This window comes from Miscanthus floridulus, chromosome 9 (assembly GCF_019320115.1).
Source record: "Miscanthus floridulus cultivar M001 chromosome 9, ASM1932011v1, whole genome shotgun sequence".
NCBI classification, from domain to species: Eukaryota; Viridiplantae; Streptophyta; class Magnoliopsida; order Poales; family Poaceae; genus Miscanthus; species Miscanthus floridulus.
The window spans coordinates 8,881,043-8,890,468 of record NC_089588.1 but is presented as its reverse complement, the minus strand read 5'-3'; positions in this window follow the sequence as shown (position 1 = coordinate 8,890,468).

Genomic DNA, 9,426 nt, shown 5'->3' with positions numbered 1-9,426 from the left:
CGCCAGGTGAAGTGTAGCCACTTAGTCCCTGAGCCTGCTAAAAGATGAAGAATGAATCTTGTAGCAAGGTCAAAGAAAAGAAGTTTGAAAGCTTCCCAACGTCATCTGACATGCACGTATCAAGACCACAGACGTGCTGCCCAAGATCAGCACCCTGATCCAAACAGCATGGAGTAGCTTGATAGCACATCGATGAGACGTAGCAAGATCCAACCACCAAGGGAGTCCTCAGCTTAGCTGGCGATGCTTGCACGAAGAATCCAAACATGGAGGAGTCCCCAGTGTAGCTGGCGATGTCCAAGCACCGAGGAGTTCCTGATGTAGCTGGCGATGTCCGAGCACCGAGGAGTCCCCAGCGTAGCTGGCGATGTTCGAGCACCGAGGAGTCCCCAGCGTAGCTGGCGATGAAGCACGAGCGACGAACAGTCCGGTCAACTAGTCGGCGACGAAGTGAGCATTGAGTAGAAGCGACCGGTGAACAATCCAATCAACTGGTCGGCGATGAAGTCCTTTAACCTAGCAGTCCGACCAGTTGATCGGTGGAGAAGTCCGAGCACTAGGTGGTCTGATCACCTAGACGATGATCCTGTAATACAAATATATAGAACGGGTAGTACATGATGTAAAAATATATGAACTCTGGAGAAAAATCAGCAATGGTGATGAAATAGTGTATGCAGCTCTGACGATCAGTTGGTGTGAACACTTAGTGTTATTATGAAGATGTATTTATATTTAATATAAACTGCCCGACCAGTTAGTGTGTAGCTAAGTCTCCAGCCCTAGCTAGCCCGTTAACCATAACGCGGAGCGCAGAGCCCGTGTGCATGTAGGAAGAACAAAGCGTCGCTAAGGAGCCGCTGCCGACCACCCATAACACAGAGGGCAGACGCTCATGCATGTGTAGGGAGGAGCCGAAGACAGGGCCATCTCTGGGGACATCTGAGCATCAACATGACTATTCAGGGATTTGCCTTAGACTTAGCTGTATGTCATCTTTAAGATGGTATACATGAAAGAAAATCATTTGGAGAGCAAACATAGAGAAAGCAGCTTGGAGAAATATTATGGCGATATACGAAGATTGGAGAATATTTAGAAAAATATTAAAGCATGACTTAGCTGTAGACAGAAAGTCTGGTCGGCATCGTATGGCGTTATCTGGTCGGCGACGTGTGTAGCTCGCTTTATGGCTAGAATAAAGTTGATCTCATGTTGGAGTAGGATGGACGTAGTCGGAGCTTGGCGGTGTCAATCCACGTATGAAGACATGCATCGTGGTTGTCGAAGGATGTCGACGCAATCAACCGAGTTGCCACGAAGGATGTTGATCTTGAGTTACGCCATCTGGTTTGTCAGGGATCAACACGCACGAGCCCCACGGTGGGCACCAACTATCGACAAAAGATGCTCGGCGGTCCTCCGAGGGGTATCCCACGAAGGTAGACTGGTCGGTGGAGGTGCGCGTGATAGGAACCGGATGGTGACACAAGGCGCAGAAACAACGATTTAGATAGGTTCGGGCCATCTGATCGACGTAATACCCTGCGTCCTATGTCTTTGTTGTATTGTATTGAATATGAGATGTATGTAGATGTCGACTAGGGGACCCCTGCCTCTCCTTATATACTCTGGAGAGGTAGCGTTACAAGGAAAGTATCCTATTTGGTACTATACAATATCTTGCGGTACACATCGACCAGTGCTGTGCATGCCTTGATCTTGTGGGCTGGGCCACCTCTGATGGTGCGGTCCATGTCTTGTCTTATGGATACCGGGGGTCATATCCCCCACAGCCTAGGAATCTATGGCAACTCATCATCTCATCCCTTGATTAGAACCGACCTTGATCTATGGCGAAGATGGATTCTCAAAGGCGGTGGGGAACCAACCTTCGAAGCGGAGGCCAACATGTGGCCCCCATAGGCCGGCCGGCCTACAGGTGGTGCCGGTCGGCCCCTCCCTATGTCGGTTCGAGTCAAATCGCGGTGGTTTGCCTTGGATAGTGGATGAGAGGTCCTCTAAGTCGGTTTCATCGCAGATGATCGTGATTTGCTCTGACGGATAGGTCCACTTTGCCTATTTTCTTATTAAATCCTCCTGCAGACATAAATTCACCAACACTTGTGGAAATGGTTAGTTTAAACTCCTAGGCCTATGTTGATGATCATATTTATTCCGTTTTTCATGCTATATTGACGGGTAAAAATGAGAGTTAACGACCGTCAATAGCGTCCACAGCGGTGTTATCGACAGCTACTACGTCGTTGGCCGCATCTAGCTACTGGTACTAGTACGCGACCTCCTGGACCACTACTACAGATATGACATTCACTGCCGACTGCATCACTGCCAGATTTTAAGAAACCGATAGTGATTGCACATCACTGCCTGTTTTTGGCTAAAACCGGTAGTGATATGACCAACCGACACCGATATTCAGGTCTTCACTGTCGATTCATATCACTATCAGTTTTAGCCAAGAACCGACAGTGATATTAGGTCATCACTGTCGATTTTTGGCTAAAACCGACATTGATACTGTCACTGTCGGTTCATGGCTTGAACCGGCAGTGATATGCTTCAAAAAAATTCATAACTTTCTCATCTGATGTCCGATGAAGATGAACTTTATATTAACGTTGTAGTACTCGACGAGATATACATCTTTGTTGTTCAAACTTATTAGATTTGAGATCGTTTGGATGTCCAAATATATACCACAAGATTTTGTTGAGTTAATACCAAAGGAGTCCATATGGTCTATAGTAACAAGTGAGTGTGGAGTGGTAGTTAAGGATTTCGGATGCAGAAGCGCCCAAAATAAAAGTTGTAGATCTCAAAAAGTTATGGAACTTTATAATTCATAACTTTTTTGTTTGAAATCGTTATGATGTCCGTCTATTTAATTTGCAAGATTTCATAGAAGTTAACACCAACTAAAGCCATATGTTCCATAGTCATAAGTGAGGGCGTAGTGATACTTAAGGATCTCGCATGGAGAAGCAACTCAAACAAAAGTTGTAGATCTCAAAAAGTTATGCAACTTTGTAGTTGACAACATTTTCATTTGAAATCATCTATCTAACAAAAATTATGTTTGATTTCTAAATTTAAAATTTGAATTTTTTAAACAACCTCGGATGTAGAAACACCCAAAACAAAAGTTGTAGATATTGAAAAGTTATGCAACTTTGTAGTTGACAACTTTTTCATTTGAAATCGTCTATCCAAGGAAAATTTGGCCGAATGTTCTCACATTTGAAATTCAAATTTTCCAAACAACCTCGGATGGAGAAATGACCGAAACCAAAGCTGTAGATCTCAAAAAATTATAAAATGGTAGTTGACAACTTTTTCATTTGCATTCGTTTAGGGTCTCAAATACTCATTTAAAAATCAGATGAACATAAAATGGTTAGGACGAATATCCCAAATAGACACAAGCATCTTACAGGTGGACTGGTTAGGGGACAAACACGCGAAGCAGGAGGTCGCAGGTTCGAGTGCCGGTAGCCGCAAAGTGTGCTTTTTTCGCGTGACCGTTTGGCTGTCCGGTGGCACGAAATTTTTTTTTTCTAATTTTTTAGCCCATTTTGGGGGTTTTCTGGAAACCACATCACTGTCGGTTTATTGGAACCGGCAGTGATGTGTAACCTCATCACTGCCGGTTTGGCTGTGTCGGATCAAAATCCGGCAGTGAAGGGGGGTTTTGAACCGACAGTGATTTGACAATCTGGGGTAGTGCGGCTGTGTCGTTGTCGTTGCCGTTGCCGGCGTCAGCGCTGCTTTTGATATCGTCGTCTTGCGGCTGTTCGGTGGCGTGAAATTTTTTTCCTAATTTTTTAGTCCGTTTTTGGGGTATCTGGAAACCACATCACTGTCGGTTTATAGGAACCGGCAGTGATGTGTAACCCCTTCACTGTCGGTTTGGTTGTGTTTGTTCCAAATCCGATAGTGAAAAGGGGTTTTGAGCCGACAGCGATTTGACAATCTGGGGTAGTGCGGCTGTGCCGTCGCCGTTGCCGGCGTTGGCGCTGTTTTTTATATCGTCGTCTTGCGGGCCGGGCGCGGCTCCAGCGTGCGGTAACCGCCTTGAAGAGGGCCACGCACGATATCAGCACCGCGGCGCCGGCAGCTAGCCACTTGAAGAAAGCGTCGTAGTCCATGGATCGGAGGAGAAGGAAGCCGATCGATCTGATCGATCGGTCAGCGGTGGCGGGGGCGGCTACGATGACGACGTTGAGGTAGCTAGGGTCGTTTGTGGACATGCATGGACACTTTGTAGGAGTCTCAAATCGTCTTGTATATATATTTATATTTATTCCAAAATATAATGGAACAAGAACATCTTCGAGACGGAGTATACCTTCTTCTCGGACTCGTAGTCTTTGGGTACGTGTTCATCGTGAGAGCACTCGTGTTGACTTGGCTAGCAATGGGAAACCCGACGGCCGGGCGGTGGCCACCGGAGACGACGACAGACGTGCAGCCACCGCCGTTCGAGACGGTGGCGCGGTGCATTCAGATGGCGTCCAAGCCGAACTCTGACAGGATTGGGAATCCAAGTGAAAAGACTGACTCTCTAGATCTAACTTAGCTAACTATGCCTATAAATATTAGTGTAGGGAGCTCTAAGGTTGAATGATCTCTGGGATCATCTCTCAGGATTGATGCCTTCTGGAGGAGGTATGAGGGGCCTTTTATAGGGAGCACCAGGTATCCTGTGGGCCCATGAATCCGTGGCAACGATCCATCTGGACTCTAGATTCGAACCAACCTTGATACGCGGCTTAGATTGATCCTTAGAGGCGGTGGAGCGCCGACGTACGAAGCGAGGGCTGACTGGTGGACCCCATAGGCCGGCCGGCCTACAGGTGGGGCCGGCTGGCCCCACCCAGGCTCCTCTCGGCCCGATCTTTGATGATCTGTCCTAGATGGTGGATTCGAGGTCCTCTAAGTCGGTTTCATTGTGGATGATCGTGATTTGCTCTGGCAGATATGTCCGCTTTGCCTGTTTTCTGATTAAATCCTCCTGCAGACATTCACCAACACTTGTGGAATTTGTTAGTTTAAACTCCTACACCTATGTTGGTGATCATATTCATCTAGTTTTATAAATTATATTGACGGTTAATAATGAGAGTTAATGACCATCAACAAACATGCAACTCACCTACCAAATTGTTTTAGAAAAAATAAGGACCACATGTTGTTTCATGATTGATCTTGCAAAGTTCAAGACATATGATAAATGAATCAAGCCACATCTATGGGCCACATCACGTATTGTTGAAAGAAATATACCACATGCATCCTAGAATGAATTGAGCCATCATTTTGGAAAAGATTCATTGTGCTGCCAATTTAAGTTAATAAAACATAATTGAGCCATAAGTGATAGAAACAGGCAACATCGAAAGCAGAAGGCAAACCACCTGGTCGTACCCATTGTGAAGTGAGTAGCGCCCTCATTGCCCTAGGAAGCAAAAAAAAAATTGAGTGCATATTTCTTTTCGATATATAAAGTCATAGTTCCTTCAACAGTGCTCTAGTTTTTTGTGTAACACTATTTTGAAGCTAATAAAGGTTTCCCGTTGAAATGTTGTAACTCATCTAGCTGGTTTCAATGGTGATTTCCATTTTCTATAGATATAAAAATGGTTTAGTCTAAATGTTCAAAGTAATTAACTATAAATTAGAAAAATATGAAACTAATACAAAAACTTAAAATATAATATTTCTTTTTGTTGTCGATTTGGACTTATTTGGATCTTATGTGTTCTTGTTTACATTGCTTCATTGCTCATACTTGCTATTTTTTTAATTATCATTTTGTGTTTTGCTTTATTTGATCACATTATTAGTTGATTTCACGATGTTTTGAGACCCTGTTTTTTTCTGAAACCTATTACCTAATCATCCAATTTGACATAAAGCAAAGTACTAGCCATGCATTGACAAAATAGGATCTATGTATGATGTGGTGTTATCTTCTTGATCTTCTATGTAACATGCAACTCTCCTACCAATTTGTTTTAGAAAAAAGTAAGGACCACATGTTGTTTCATGATTGATCTTTGCAAACTTTAAGACATCCGATAGATGAATCAAGCCACAACTATGGGCCACATCAACTATTGTTGCGTGAAGGAAATATACCACATGCAACCTAGAATGAATTGAGCCATCATTTTGGACAAGATTCATTGTGCTACTAGTTTAAGTTAATAAAGCATAATTGCACCATAAGTGATAGAAATAGGCAGCATCGAAAGCAGAAGACAAACCACTGGTCATGCCCATTGTAGGAGACGAGTAACTCTCATTACTTTAGGAAGCAAAAACTTGGGTGCACATTTCTTCTTGATATGTAAAGTCATAGTTCCTTCAATGTTGCTCCAATTTTTTGTGTAACACTATCTTGAAGCTAATAAAGGTTGTTTGTTGAAATATTATAACTCATCTAGCTGGTTACCAAGACAATTTCCATTTTCTGTAATTAACAATAAATCTGGTTTGGTCTAAAAGTTTAAAGTAACTCATTTTAAATAAAAATATGAAACTAGTACAAAAAAAACTCTCAAAATTTTATTTTTAGGTCCTTGAACTACTGTGTCATCTAGGTCCAAACGAGCTCCAACCAGCCCACATGTTGGTATCTAGCGCTCCATCTACTTGCTCTCCCTCTCTTCTAGCTCCATCCACATGCTCTCCTCCTCTTTCCACATTCCAATCTAGTGTGGCATCGCATCTCTCGCGGTTGCCAACTAGCCATCCCCAACCCATGCCTTCATCATCATCCACATTAAACGCCACGACATCATCAATAGTGGTGGCAATAAGACCAAAGCTAGTGCTCCTTAGGTAGAAGAGGTACTTACTACAGAAATGATTTTAAGAGAACGATTGCTTTGCCATTAAGTTCCTGCCCTAGTCAAGAATGATGTGTGGATCCAACTGACGTGGAGTATATCAGGTCTATTTGGATCTAAGTGACATACTATGACAAGTTCACAGACCTAAATTATACATAGAGACAAGATTGAGAACCTAAAAATAGCATTTTAAAGTTTGGGAACTAGATAACACACAAAGACAAGTTCATAGACCTAAAAATGCATTTTAAGAGTTTGGGTATTTGAATGACACCTCGTGTTGGGGACCTAATACCGGGGTACCCCAGAAGGTGGAACCAATAACCACCGAACGTGAAAAACTTCTGGACGCATAAGGGCTCCGTTTCATCCCTTGTTCGAGTAACAGGAGTTTGGTTCCGCCTCGCCCGATGCCTTTGTGAGATAACTCTGCCTTGCCCGAGGGCTCAGGGTTAATCTCCATCTCGCCCGACGCCTTTGGGACAGGCTCGGTCTCACCCGAGGGCCGAGGGATAAACTCCGTCTTGCCCGACGCCTTTAGGGCGGGCTCGGTCTCGCCCGAGGGCTGAGGGATAGATTCCGCCTCGCCCGACCCCGGAGGGGCGAGGTCGGTCTCGCCCGAGAGATAGGAATTGGTCTCCGTTTCGCCCGACGGCAAGGAACGAGTCTCACCCTGCTCCATATCTAAAGATTGGATTCATCTTACCTGACAACTTCTCCCCATTCCCTCAAGATGATAAGTACAGGGCAAGACAAGACGTTCGGGTCAACCATGGCTCCAAGGACCATACCCTGCGCCCTGGCAGGAAAAGTACTGCCAGGGGATGACAGGACAGGTGCTTTAGACCCTTCTGGGCGCCGCAGAGCCCGAAAGGTTGGACAGGTGCGTGCTCCTCGCCCTGTAGAGTTGTAGGCGCCGCCTTCAGCCCTGGGACACATAACCCGACGAAGATATACGACAACCGCTACGCTCCAGAAAAGGATTTGCTATCCCCACGAACGACAGATTTTTCGTCACCACGCTATGGACCCAAGGGAGTGACGCCCGCTTCCCGACCCCTCAGGTCCGCCAAGTCAGAAGGCCTTGACCACGGCATTACGCCGGATCCTGACCCCTCATCCCTCCGACGAAGACTCACAAGAACCAAAAGGCGTGCGGAGCAAGGCTAGGGGAGGCTAATAAGTCAAAACCACTGTACTACAGCCCATACCCTACGCAGGGCAATGTTTTGTGATCAACCTGACATTCTACAGAGACATCAACAGTATTGTAGGCACTTATCTTCCTTCGTACTCATCGGAATGAAGAAGGAGGATTGGGTAGACGTGAGCCACAAGAATAAGGTAGAGCCCTCATCCTTGTACAGCCGGCCCCTTCATCTATAAAAGGGGATGTGCTTCCTCCATCAGAGGGACGGACTCTTGAGACCAAACAATACGACACACAGATACTCACAGTCAAGTTGCTTCGAACCTCTTGACCTACCTTCAACCCTTCCATCAGAGACTTGGGACCCATCCCTCTCTCGATTGTTTGTACCACTTACTACAGACCGTTCACAGTGCTGATAACACGAGCAGCAACAAACTAGACGTAGGGACATTCGGCCCGAACCAGTATAAATCTTGTGTCCTTTAGCGCACCATCCGAGCCTAACGCGCATTACTAAAAATTTACTTGCCGGTGCTCGTACGAAACACCGACAATTGGCGTGCCAGGTAGGGGAGCTTGCACATTCCAAATCAGGCCTCGGATGGCCACCCACGCAATCAGCTGGGCCCCGGGCGCACACGTGCATTTCGGTGACCTAGATTTCATCATCACACTAGGAGGAGAGCTGGCGCTGACTCACTCAGCTGCCCCATCTCTCCCGGCCATCAACCTCAGCCGTCTTAGGCTTGAGGGCCCACCGGGCAACTCCCTGGGAGTCCAGTCACCAAGGGAGGCCTCTCACAACGCCACCCTGTGTCTAGAAAGGTCCGTTCGGAGCGCCCCGACGGCGTTTCTGTTCGGTCTCCGCAACGCTGCGGCGACTGCTGGCGCCTTTAGGCGCTACGTATGGTTCAGTCACCCACGGACATCGAGTTTGTGGGGGCAATTGAGCACGATATGGAGACCCTCTACGAGCTCCTCAACGAGGAGCCAGGATCATTCTCTAGCTCAGATTCCAGTAGGGGGAGCCACCACCCTTCCCGGGAATGCTTCATGACGCAGACCCCCGAGGGTCACGTCGAAAGTGTCTCCAGGGAAGAGGTCACCCCTACGAACAACCCTGATAACAGATCCAGGGAAGAGACAACGGCCCCATCTCGCCTAAGGATGGAGCAGCTGAGGGCCCATCAGCAAGAGATCGATGAGGCCGGGCAAGGGCTTGTCCGGGAATACGTGGACATCAATCACGAGATTGAACGCCGCAAAGACGGGGAGCGCGCGCGCGCCACGTCCCGCACCGTACATCAAAGGATCCTCACCGACGATGGGGCCCTTCCTCACTTTGCCCGAGCCAGCCAGAACATCGCCGCAACAACCGCCTTGCTACATGGCCTT